Source organism: Pseudophryne corroboree, chromosome 8 (assembly GCF_028390025.1).
Source record: "Pseudophryne corroboree isolate aPseCor3 chromosome 8, aPseCor3.hap2, whole genome shotgun sequence".
Classification (NCBI taxonomy): domain Eukaryota; kingdom Metazoa; phylum Chordata; class Amphibia; order Anura; family Myobatrachidae; genus Pseudophryne; species Pseudophryne corroboree.
In genome coordinates this window covers 434,945,947-434,959,838 of record NC_086451.1, presented here as the reverse complement: position 1 = coordinate 434,959,838, position 13,892 = coordinate 434,945,947, and positions in this window count along the sequence as shown.

The following is a 13,892-nucleotide window of genomic DNA, read 5'->3' as shown; positions in this document are numbered from 1 at the left end:
CATCTAGTGCCTGGGATTATTAAATGCACCTTTTAATCTGAAGCAGATATCAGCAGTGTCGTTTTTGTTACTTTTTGCTTTGGGACTACCTATCAGCCCATCAAAATGACGGAACATAACAGTCATGTCAGCGCTGTTGGCTGTGCGCACCCGAACGGATCAACACTTCGAGTGGTCGCTGGTGTGTAAAACACTTTGATGCCCCCCATAGAGGTGAGGAGCAGCGTTAGCCTTTTATTATATAGGATGTGTGCAAAGATAGATTTTGTAGTCAGAGTTTTAAAATGCTTCTTGCATTGGACATTGCTTTTCCTGGTAATCCAAATATAGAAAACTGAAGGTATCACATGGACTCAATTGTGTTAGCGAACATGGCTGCTATTTTGTACAGAGCTGTTCTTATACATGGTTGAGTCACATTATTATGAGCACCTCCTACATTTCCCGTCAGCAGCACACAGCCCATTAAGTACGTCTCGTGTCGTGCGCTGGCTTGGTGAGTATATAAGGTGTATGATAGGCCGTCTGCACACATATCACTCGTTGCTGTCATGGGTTAAAAGGGGCAATTTATCTGAGTTACAAAAAGGGATGATTATCAGCTTTCGGGGCAAGGGTGGCAGGATTTCTGAAAAAGCGCAGTTTGGGATCTGTTTGCTGTGGTAAATGTGTTTCAGAACTGGACAAATGGCACCATTGCGAATATCCGACGTGGAAACTGCAGAGCACCATGTGACGTTGATGTGAGAAGTGAATGCCGGCTACAAAGCTGCATGAGGGCCTTTGCCGTTCTTGGGGGCGGAGCTGTGCTGTGTCCCAACACCTCATTAAAAAATAGGATTTTAATTAGAGATGAGCGGGTTCGGTTCCTCTGAATCCGAACCCGCCCGAACTTCAGGTTTTTTACACGGGTCCGAGCAGGCTCGGATCTTCCCGCCTTGCTCGGCTAACCCGAGCGCGCCCGAACGTCATCATCACGCTGTCGGATTCTCGCGAGGCTCGGATTCTATCGCGAGACTCGGATTCTATATAAGGAGCCGCGCGTCGCCGCCATTTTCACACGTGCATTGAGAGTCATAGGGAGAGGACGTGGCTGGCGTCCTCTCCGTTTAGAGAAGAGAGAGACACAGTATTTTGGGGAGCATTATTAGGAGGAGTACTACTATACTGTATACTACTATACTACTTGCTGAAGTGATATTTATACTAGATTAGATAATAGATAGTGTGACTGTAAGTGTATTATCTGACTTGTGGGGGAGACACTGACAGTGGGGAGCAGTTAGAGTCTGAGAGCAGGACTCAGGAGTACATATAACGTACAGTGCACACTTTTGCTGCCAGAGTCAGTGCCACACTGCCATTGTTGTGACCACACTGACCACCAGTATAATAATATATTTTGTGATTGTCTGCTTAGGCCTCGGAGTACTAGTTGCAAGTTGCAACGTGACCTGAAGTGACCACCAGTTTAATAATCAATCACCACCAGTTTAATATATATATATATATATATATATATATATATAATTGTATATAATATATATATATATATATATATATATATATATATATATAATATTGTATACCACCTACCCGTGGTTTTTTTTTTTTCATTCTTCTTTATACATACTACTATAGTAGCTTACTGTAGCAGTCTGCGGTGCTGTGCTGACCTGACAGTGTCCAGCAGGTCCGTCATCAGTCATTACATAATAAATATATATAGTACCTGTCCGGCTGCAGTACTAGTGATATTATATTGATTTCATCTCATTATCAATAATTTATCATCCAGTCTAGACTCTATATTAGCAGCAGACACAGTACGTTAGTCCACGGCTGTAGCTACCTCTGTGTCGGCACTCGGCAGTCCATCCATAATTGTATACCACCTACCCGTGTTTTTTTTTTTTTCTTTCTTCTTTGTACATACTACTATAGAGTATAGTAGCTTACTGTAGCAGTCTGCGGTGCTGCTGAGCTGACAGTGTCCAGCAGGTCCGTCATCAGTCATCATTACCTAATAAATATATTATCTACCTGTCCGGCTGCAGTACTAGTGATATTATATATACATACATATATATATTGATTTCATCTCATTATCAATCATCCAGTCTATATTAGCAGCAGACACAGTACGTTAGTCCACGGCTGTAGCTACCTCTGTGTCGGCACTCGGCAGTCCATCCATAATTGTATACCACCTACCCGTGGTTTTTTTTTTTCTTTCTTCTTTGTACATACTACTATAGTATAGTAGCTTACTGTAGCAGTTTGCGGTGCTGCTGAGCTGACAGTGTCCAGCAGGTCCGTCATCAGTCATCATTACCTAATAAATATATTATCTACCTGTCCGGCTGCAGTACTAGTGATATTATATATACATACATATATATATATTGATTTCATCTCATTATCAATCATCCAGTCTATATTAGCAGCAGACACAGTACGTTAGTCCACGGCTGTAGCTACCTCTGTGTCGGCACTCGGCAGTCCATCCATAATTGTATACCACCTACCCGTGGTTTTTTTTTTTCTTTCTTCTTTGTACATACTACTATAGTATAGTAGCTTACTGTAGCAGTCTGCGGTGCTGCTGAGCTGACAGTGTCCAGCAGGTCCGTCATCAGTCATCATTACCTAATAAATATATTATCTACCTGTCCGGCTGCAGTACTAGTGATATTATATATACATACATATATATATATTGATTTCATCTCATTATCAATCATCCAGTCTATATTAGCAGCAGACACAGTACGTTAGTCCACGGCTGTAGCTACCTCTGTGTCGGCACTCGGCAGTCCATCCATAATTGTATACCACCTACCCGTGGTTTTTTTTTTCTTTCTTCTTTGTACATACTACTATAGAGTATAGTAGCTTACTGTAGCAGTCTGCGGTGCTGCTGAGCTGACAGTGTCCAGCAGGTCCGTCATCAGTCATCATTACCTAATAAATATATTATCTACCTGTCCGGCTGCAGTACTAGTGATATTATATATACATACATATATATATTGATTTCATCTCATTATCAATCATCCAGTCTATATTAGCAGCAGACACAGTACGTTAGTCCACGGCTGTAGCTACCTCTGTGTCGGCACTCGGCAGTCCATCCATAATTGTATACCACCTACCCGTGGTTTTTTTTTTTTCTTTCTTCTTTGTACATACTACTATAGTATAGTAGCTTACTGTAGCAGTCTGCGGTGCTGCTGAGCTGACAGTGTCCAGCAGGTCCGTCATCAGTCATCATTACCTAATAAATATATTATCTACCTGTCCGGCTGCAGTACTAGTGATATTATATATACATACATATATATATATTGATTTCATCTCATTATCAATCATCCAGTCTATATTAGCAGCAGACACAGTACGTTAGTCCACGGCTGTAGCTACCTCTGTGTCGGCACTCGGCAGTCCATCCATAATTGTATACCACCTACCCGTGGTTTTTTTTTTCTTTCTTCTTTGTACATACTACTATAGAGTATAGTAGCTTACTGTAGCAGTCTGCGGTGCTGCTGAGCTGACAGTGTCCAGCAGGTCCGTCATCAGTCATCATTACCTAATAAATATATTATCTACCTGTCCGGCTGCAGTACTAGTGATATTATATATACATACATATATATATTGATTTCATCTCATTATCAATCATCCAGTCTATATTAGCAGCAGACACAGTACGTTAGTCCACGGCTGTAGCTACCTCTGTGTCGGCACTCGGCAGTCCATCCATAATTGTATACCACCTACCCGTGGTTTTTTTTTTTTTCTTTCTTCTTTGTACATACTACTATAGTATAGTAGCTTACTGTAGCAGTCTGCGGTGCTGCTGAGCTGACAGTGTCCAGCAGGTCCGTCATCAGTCATCATTACCTAATAAATATATTATCTACCTGTCCGGCTGCAGTACTAGTGATATTATATATACATACATATATATATATTGATTTCATCTCATTATCAATCATCCAGTCTATATTAGCAGCAGACACAGTACGTTAGTCCACGGCTGTAGCTACCTCTGTGTCGGCACTCGGCAGTCCATCCATAATTGTATACCACCTACCCGTGGTTTTTTTTTTTTCTTTCTTCTTTGTACATACTACTATAGTATAGTAGCTTACTGTAGCAGTCTGCGGTGCTGCTGAGCTGACAGTGTCCAGCAGGTACGTCATCAGTCATCATTACCTAATAAATATATTATCTACCTGTCCGGCTGCAGTACTAGTGATATTATATATACATACATATATATATATATTGATTTCATCTCATTATCATCCTGTCTATATTAGCAGCAGACACAGTACGGTAGTCCACGGCTGTAGCTACCTCTGTGTCGGCACTCGGCAGTCCATCCATAAGTATACTAGTATCCATCCATCTCCATTGTTTACCTGAGGTGCCTTTTAGTTGTGCCTATTAAAATATGGAGAACAAAAATGTTGAGGTTCCAAAATTAGGGAAAGATCAAGATCCACTTCCACCTCGTGCTGAAGCTGCTGCCACTAGTCATGGCCGAGATGATGAAATGCCAGCAACGTCGTCTGCCAAGGCCGATGCCCAATGTCATAGTACAGAGCATGTCAAATCCAAAACACCAAATATCAGTAAAAAAAGGACTCCAAAACCTAAAATAAAATTGTCGGAGGAGAAGCGTAAACTTGCCAATATGCCATTTACCACACGGAGTGGCAAGGAACGGCTGAGGCCCTGGCCTATGTTCATGGCTAGTGGTTCAGCTTCACATGAGGATGGAAGCACTCAGCCTCTCGCTAGAAAACTGAAAAGACTCAAGCTGGCAAAAGCACCGCAAAGAACTGTGCGTTCTTCGAAATCCCAAATCCACAAGGAGAGTCCAATTGTGTCGGTTGCGATGCCTGACCTTCCCAACACTGGACGTGAAGAGCATGCGCCTTCCACCATTTGCACGCCCCCTGCAAGTGCTGGAAGGAGCACCCGCAGTCCAGTTCCTGATAGTCAGATTGAAGATGTCAGTGTTGAAGTACACCAGGATGAGGAGGATATGGGTGTTGCTGGCGCTGGGGAGGAAATTGACCAGGAGGATTCTGATGGTGAGGTGGTTTGTTTAAGTCAGGCACCCGGGGAGACACCTGTTGTCCGTGAGAGGAATAGGGCCATTGACATGCCTGGTCAAAATACAAAAAAAATCAGCTCTTCGGTGTGGAAGTATTTCACCAGAAATGCGGACAACATTTGTCAAGCCGTGTGTTGCCTTTGTCAAGCTGTAATAAGTAGGGGTAAGGACGTTAACCACCTCGGAACATCCTCCCTTATACGTCACCTGCAGCGCATTCATAATAAGTCAGTGACAAGTTCAAAAACTTTGGGTGACAGCGGAAGCAGTCCACTGACCAGTAAATCCCTTCCTCTTGTAACCAAGCTCACGCAAACCACCCCACCAACTCCCTCAGTGTCAATTTCCTCCTTACCCAGGAATGCCAATAGTCCTGCAGGCCATGTCACTGGCAATTCTGACGAGTCCTCTCCTGCCTGGGATTCCTCCGATGCATCCTTGCGTGTAACGCCTACTGCTGCTGGCGCTGCTGTTGTTGCTGCTGGGAGTCGATCGTCATCCCAGAGGGGAAGTCGTAAGCCCACTTGTACTACTTCCAGTAAGCAATTGACTGTCCAACAGTCCTTTGCGAGGAAGATGAAATATCACAGCAGTCATCCTGCTGCAAAGCGGATAACTGAGGCCTTGACAACTATGTTGGTGTTAGACGTGCGTCCGGTATCCGCCGTTAGTTCACAGGGAACTAGACAATTTATTGAGGCAGTGTGCCCCCGTTACCAAATACCATCTAGGTTCCACTTCTCTAGGCAGGCGATACCGAGAATGTACACGGACGTCAGAAAAAGACTCACCAGTGTCCTAAAAAATGCAGTTGTACCCAATGTCCACTTAACCACGGACATGTGGACAAGTGGAGCAGGGCAGGGTCAGGACTATATGACTGTGACAGCCCACTGGGTAGATGTATGGACTCCCGCCGCAAGAACAGCAGCGGCGGCACCAGTAGCAGCATCTCGCAAACGCCAACTCTTTCCTAGGCAGGCTACGCTTTGTATCACCGCTTTCCAGAATACGCACACAGCTGAAAACCTCTTACGGCAACTGAGGAAGATCATCGCGGAATGGCTTACCCCAATTGGACTCTCCTGTGGATTTGTGGCATCGGACAACGCCAGCAATATTGTGTGTGCATTAAATATGGGCAAATTCCAGCACGTCCCATGTTTTGCACATACCTTGAATTTGGTGGTGCAGAATTTTTTAAAAAACGACAGGGGCGTGCAAGAGATGCTGTCGGTGGCCAGAAGAATTGCGGGACACTTTCGGCGTACAGGCACCACGTACAGAAGACTGGAGCACCACCAAAAACTACTGAACCTGCCCTGCCATCATCTGAAGCAAGAAGTGGTAACGAGGTGGAATTCAACCCTCTATATGCTTCAGAGGTTGGAGGAGCAGCAAAAGGCCATTCAAGCCTATACAATTGAGCACGATATAGGAGGTGGAATGCACCTGTCTCAAGCGCAGTGGAGAATGATTTCAACGTTGTGCAAGGTTCTGATGCCCTTTGAACTTGCCACACGTGAAGTCAGTTCAGACACTGCCAGCCTGAGTCAGGTCATTCCCCTCATCAGGCTTTTGCAGAAGAAGCTGGAGACATTGAAGGAGGAGCTAACACGGAGCGATTCCGCTAGGCATGTGGGACTTGTGGATGGAGCCCTTAATTCGCTTAACAAGGATTCACGGGTGGTCAATCTGTTGAAATCAGAGCACTACATTTTGGCCACCGTGCTCGATCCTAGATTTAAAGCCTACCTTGGATCTCTCTTTCCGGCAGACACAAGTCTGCTGGGGTTCAAAGACCTGCTGGTGACAAAATTGTCAAGTCAAGCGGAACGCGACCTGTCAACATCTCCTCCTTCACATTCTCCTGCAACTGGGGGTGCGAGGAAAAGGCTCAGAATTCCGAGCCCACCCGCTGGCGGTGATGCAGGGCAGTCTGGAGCGACTGCTGATGCTGACATCTGGTCCGGACTGAAGGACCTGACAACGATTACGGACATGTCGTCTACTGTCACTGCATATGATTCTCTCACCATTGAAAGAATGGTGGAGGATTATATGAGTGACCGCATCCAAGTAGGCACGTCACACAGTCCATACTTATACTGGCAGGAAAAAGAGGCAATTTGGAGGCCCTTGCACAAACTGGCTTTATTCTACCTAAGTTGCCCTCCCACAAGTGTGTACTCCGAAAGAGTGTTTAGTGCCGCCGCTCACCTTGTCAGCAATCGGCGTACGAGGTTACATCCAGAAAATGTGGAGAAGATGATGTTCATTAAAATGAATTATAATCAATTCCTCCGTGGAGACATTGACCAGCAGCAATTGCCTCCACAAAGTACACAGGGAGCTGAGATGGTGGATTCCAGTGGGGACGAATTGATAATCTGTGAGGAGGGGGATGTACACGGTGATATATCGGAGGATGATGATGAGGTGGACATCTTGCCTCTGTAGAGCCAGTTTGTGCAAGGAGAGATTAATTGCTTCTTTTTTGGTGGGGGTCCAAACCAACCCATCATTTCAGTCACAGTCGTGTGGCAGACCCTGTCACTGAAATGATGGGTTGGTTAAAGTGTGCATGTCCTGTTTATACAACATAAGGGTGGGTGGGAGGGCCCAAGGACAATTCCATCTTGCACCTCTTTTTTCTTTAATTTTTCTTTGCGTCATGTGCTGTTTGTGGAATGTTTTTTGGAAGGGCCATCCTGCGTGACACTGCAGTGCCACTCCTAGATGGGCCCGGTGTTTGTGTCGGCCACTAGGGTCGCTTATCTTACTCACACAGCTACCTCATTGCGCCTCTTTTTTTCTTTGCGTCATGTGCTGTTTGGGGAGGGTTTTTTGGAAGGGCCATCCTGCGTGACACTGCAGTGCCACTCCTAGATGGGCACGGTGTTTGTGTCGGCCACTAGGGTCGCTTATCTTACTCACACAGCTACCTCATTGCGCCTCTTTTTTTCTTTGCGTCATGTGCTGTTTGGGGAGGGTTTTTTGGAAGGGCCATCCTGCGTGACACTGCAGTGCCACTCCTGGATGGGCCCGGTGTTTGTGTCGGCCACTAGGGTCGCTTATCTTACTCACACAGCTACCTCATTGCGCCTCTTTTTTTCTTTGCGTCATGTGCTGTTTGGGGAGGGTTTTTTGGAAGGGCCATCCTGCGTGACACTGCAGTGCCACTCCTAGATGGGCACGGTGTTTGTGTCGGCCACTAGGGTCGCTTATCTTACTCACACAGCTACCTCATTGCGCCTCTTTTTTTCTTTGCGTCATGTGCTGTTTGGGGAGGGTTTTTTGGAAGGGCCATCCTGCGTGACACTGCAGTGCCACTCCTAGATGGGCCCGGTGTTTGTGTCGGCCACTAGGGTCGCTTATCTTACTCACACAGCTACCTCATTGCGCCTCTTTTTTTCTTTGCGTCATGTGCTGTTTGGGGAGGGTTTTTTGGAAGGGCCTTCCTGCGTGACACTGCAGTGCCACTCCTAGATGGGCCCGGTGTTTGTGTCGGCCACTAGGGTCGCTTATCTTACTCACACAGCTACCTCATTGCGCCTCTTTTTTTCTTTGCGTCATGTGCTGTTTGGGGAGTGTTTTTTGGAAGGGCCATCCTGCGTGACACTGCAGTGCCACTCCTAGATGGGCACGGTGTTTGTGTCGGCCACTAGGGTCGCTTAGCTTAGTCATCCAGCGACCTAGGTGCAAATTTTAGGACTAAAAATAATATTGTGAGGTGTGAGGTATTCAGAATAGACTGAAAATGAGTGGAAATTATGGTTTTTGAGGTTAATAATACTTTGGGATCAAAATGACCCCCAAATTCTATGATTTAAGCTGTTTTTTAGTGTTTTTAAAAAAAAACACCCGAATCCAAAACACACCCGAATCCGACAAAAAAAATTCGGTGAGGTTTTGCCAAAACGCGGTCGAACCCAAAACACGGCCGCGGAACCGAACCCAAAACCAAAACACAAAACCCGAAAAATTTCAAGTGCACATCTCTAATTTTAATACCTAAGAGAAAAGGATTTACCGGTAGATACTAAAATCCTATTTTCTCATACGTCCTAAAGGATGCTGGGGACACTTCAAGAACCATGGGGTTTATACCAAAGCTCTAGAACGGGCGGGAGAGTGCGGATGACTCTGCAGCATCGATTGACCAAACACAAGGTCCTCCTCAGCCAGGGTATCAAACTTGTAGAACTTTGCAAAGGTGTTTGAACCCGACCAAGAAGCCGCTCGGCAAAGTTGTAAAGCCGAGACCCCCCGGGCAGCCGCCCAGGATGAGCCCACCTTTCTGGTAGAATGGGCCTTCACCGATTTCGGTAACGGCAATCCAGCCGTAGAATGAGCCTGCTGAATCGTATGACAGATCCAGTCTGCTTGGAAGCAGGAGCTCCAATTTTATTGTGAGCATACAGGACAAACAGAGCCTCTGTTTTCCTAAACTGAGCCGTTCTGGCGACATAAATTTTCAAAGCTCTTACTACATCGAGAAGCTTTGATTCCAGCAAGGCATCAGTAGCCACCGGCACCACAATAGGCTGGTTCAAGAGGAACGATGAAAGCACTTTCGGCATAAACTGCTGACGAGTCCTCAAATCTGCTCTATCTTCATGGAAGATCAAATAAGGGCTCTTGTGAGATAAGGCCGCCAATTCAGACACCCGCCTGGCGGATGCCAAGGCTAACAGCATGACCACTTTCCAAGTGAGGAATTTCAACTCCACCTTTAGTAAAGGTTCAAGCCAATGACATTGAAGGAATTACAACACCACGTTAAGATCCCACGGTGCCACAGAGGGCACAAAGGGAGGATGGATGTGCAACACGCCTTTCACAAAAGTCTGAACTTCTGGAAGGGAGGCCAATTGTTTTTGGAAGAAATCGGTAAGTCTGAAATATGTACTTTAATGAAGCACAACTTTAGGCCCGCATCCACACCTGCTTGTAGAAAATGGAGAAAACGTCCTAACTGAAATTCTTCCGTAGGAGCCTTCTTGGATTCACACCAAGACACATATTTTCTCTAAATACGGTGGTAATGTTTCGCTGTCACTCCTTTTCTAGCCTGAAGAAGTGTGGGAATGACTTCACTGGGAATACCCTTTCGGGCTAGGATCCGGCGTTCAACTGCCAAGCCGTCAAACGTAGCCGCGGTAAGTCTTGATATACGCACGGCCCCTGCTGTAATAGATCCTCTCGTAGAGGAAGAGGCCAGGGATCTCCTATGAGTAATTCCTGAAGACCTGGATACCAAGCCCTCCTTGGCCAGTCCGGAACAATGAGGATCGCCTGAACCTTTATTCTACTTATGATCCGTAGCACCTTTGGAATGAGTGGAAGCAGAGGGAACACATAGACCAACTGAAACACCCATGGTGTCACTAGGGCGTCCACTGCTATTGCTTGAGGGTCCCTCGACCTGGAACAATATCTCTGAAGTTTCTAGTTGAGGCGAGACGCCATCATGTCTATTTTAGGAATTCCCCAACGACTTGTCACTTCTGCAAAGACCTCTTGATGAAGACCCCACTCTCCTGGATGGAGATCGTGTCTGCTGAGGAAGTCTGCTTCCCAGTTGTCCACGCCTGGAATGAAGATCGCTGACAGAGCGCTTGTATGTCTTTCCGCCCAGCGAAGAACTTTTGTGGTCTCTGCCATTGCCGCTCTGCTCTTTGTTCCGCCCTGGCGGTTTATGTGTGCTACTGCTGTTATATTGTCCGACTGGATCAGGGCGGGCAGATTGCAAAGAAGATATTCCGCTTGAAGAAGGCCGTTGTAAATGGCCCTTAACTCCAGAACGTTTATGTGTAGACAAAGTTCCTGGCTTGACCATCTTCCCTGGGAGGTTTCCCCCTGTGTGACTGCTCCGCAGCCTCGGAGACTCGCATCCGTGGTTACTAGGATCCAGTCCTGGATCCCGAACCTGCGTCCCTCTAGGACAGGGGTGGTCAACCAGTCAGAGACAAAGAGCCAAAAAATCTTGTTAGGTACGTCAAAGAGCCGAAGGCGAGCATGCAAAAATGGGGTATGGCCTTGTGCCTGCTAGGACACGACCCTAGTGTAAAATACATTGAAAAAGCCAGATCCACATAAAATACATTGAAGAAGTCACTTCCGCATAAAATAATTGAAAAAGCCAGAACCACATAAAATATAATGAAAGACGATTCACACAGTACACTTCAGCTCTCCCATGTGTCACTCCAGCCAGCATCCTCCTTTCACTCCACTCAGCTCCCCCACGTGTCACTCCTGCTAGCACCCTCCTATTTCACTTCAGCCAGCTCTGCCATGTGTCACTCCTGCTAGAACCCTCATGTGTCACTTCAGAACCCCCCCCAACTCATGCCATTGCAGAAGATCCTTATTACCCCTTTCACACTGCACAAATTTCACAGTATCGACCTGGCATATTGCCGGGTCGACAAGGCTTGGTGTGCGGTGTGAAAGAGCCATGGTTGAATTCCCGTGTTGCCTGATCCAGTAATTCAACCCGAGTTGTAAACAGTGTTATTCCCGGGTTGAATACCATGTCAGCGTAAACGGGTTCCTGAGTCGATGCGACCCGGGACCCGTTTACTACATAGGGAGAGGCGGCGTGGAGATGAGCTTATCTCCCAGCGCCACCTCCGCACCCGCTGCCCACTTTGCACCCGCTGCTATGGCAACCGACCCGGCAAATTGCCGGGTCGGGAAGCCGCCTGTTAGGGTCCAATGCGGTGTTTCACCTCTAGTATCAGGCTCCCTCAGTCCACAGCCCCCATAGTGCTGCCGCGTGTCTTTCTGGAGTGCAGTGGTTACCAGATCTGTTGTGGTAATGTGACTTCAAGTGTTGGAGCCACATTTAAAGAAAGAAAGAGCCACATGCGGCTCAAGAGCCACAGGTTGGCCACCTCTGCTCTAGGAGGAGAGAGCTGTGCAGCCACCACAGGAGTAAGATTCTGGTCTTGGAGGACAGGATTATTTTCCGGAGCATGTGCAGATGGGATCCAGACCACTTGTCCAACAGGTCCCACTGAAACACTCTGGCATGGAATCTGCCAAATCGAATGGACTCGTAGGCCGCCACCATCTTCCCCAGCAATCGAGTGCATTGAAGGATTGACACTCTCGCTGGTTTCAGAATTTGTTTGACCAGACTCTGAATTTCTAGAGCCTTTTCCACTGGAAGAAAGACTCTCTGTAATTCTGTGTCCAGAATCAGGGGTTTATCTACCTATTGGCCAGGATGGCACTCGCCAGGGGCGCCAGGCAAGGAGGGGGCATCGTCCGGCTGTGCCATCCATGGCCAGGGGGTAGAACCAAGTGGTACCGTTAGACTTGGTGACTGTCTGTTAGTGCCGGCGCCAGTGTCTGGCAGCAGCGCACTACACCTCCCTTGTAATCAGACTCAACATAAACTACAGCTCCCAGCAGCCCTTGTTGCTGGGAGCTCCTGGCACCAAGGGCTGCTAGGAGCTGAAGTTTACTTTGAATCTGATTGATCAGTAGTGCTGAGCTGTGTCGCTGGACACTGGCGTCGGCAGTGACAGACAGTCACCAGGTACAGTCAGAGCCGGATTATGGGGAGGGTGGGGGTCAAGGCACAGGACTGCACTGTCCTGCATTGGGCTAGGGCCGTGGACGGAGTGGAAGCACGGGGGTGGGACTACACGACACTGCCAGGCAGCCCAGCAGTATGTAAAGTGTGAGGTAATATTTCCAGTGTAATAGGTTGTGGGTTCTAATACTGGGTATGACACTTGTAAAATAATTGCCAGAGAAATAAGCAGCATCGTGACTGAGCAGATCTATATAGTGTGTTGCTGCACACTACATAGATCTGCCTAGTTGCAATGGAGAAGTTGCCCATGGCAACCAATCAGCACTGAAGTAACATCTATAATTTGAATACTATAAAATTACACAGAGCTGCTGATTGGTTGCCATGAGCACTTCTCCACTGGTTCACTTCTCCGCTCTTATCACTGCTTAGTAAATGTCCCCCTTAGTGTGTGACTATGTATGTGAATAAGTGTGTAATGGGGGTAATTCCAAGTTGATCGCAGCAGGATTTTTGTTAGCAATTGGGCAAAACCATGGGGGTAATTCCAAGTTGATCACAGCAGGAAATTTTTTAGCAGTTGGGCAAAACCATGTGCACAGCAGGGGGGGGCAGATATAACATTTGCAGAGAGAGTTAGATTTGGGCGGGTTATTTTATTTCTGTGCAGGGTAAATACTGGCTGCTTTATTTTTACACTGCAATTTAAATTGCAGATTGAACACACCACACCCAAATCTAACTCTCTCTGCAAATGTTATATCTGCCTCCCCTGCAGTGCACATGGTTTTGCCCAACTGCTAAAAATATTCCTGCTGCAATCAACTTGGAATTACCCCCAATGTGTACTGCAGGGGAGGCAGATATAACATGTGCAGAGAGAGTTAGATTTGGGTGGGGTGTGTTCAATCTGCAATCTAATTTGCAGTGTAAAAATAAAGCAGCCAGTATTTACCCTGCACAGAAATAAAATAACCCACCCAAATCGAACTCTCTCTGCACATGTTATATCTGCCTCCCCTGCAGTGCACATGATTTTGCCCAATTGCTATCAAAAATCCTGCTGCGATCAACTCGGAATGACCCCCTATGTACAGTATGTATGTGACTGTATTTGTATATACTGCATGTGTGACTGTACTGTATATCATATGTTTTGTGTGTGACTATGGAGTATATTCAATTGAAGTCGAAAGCTGCCGTCTGTCG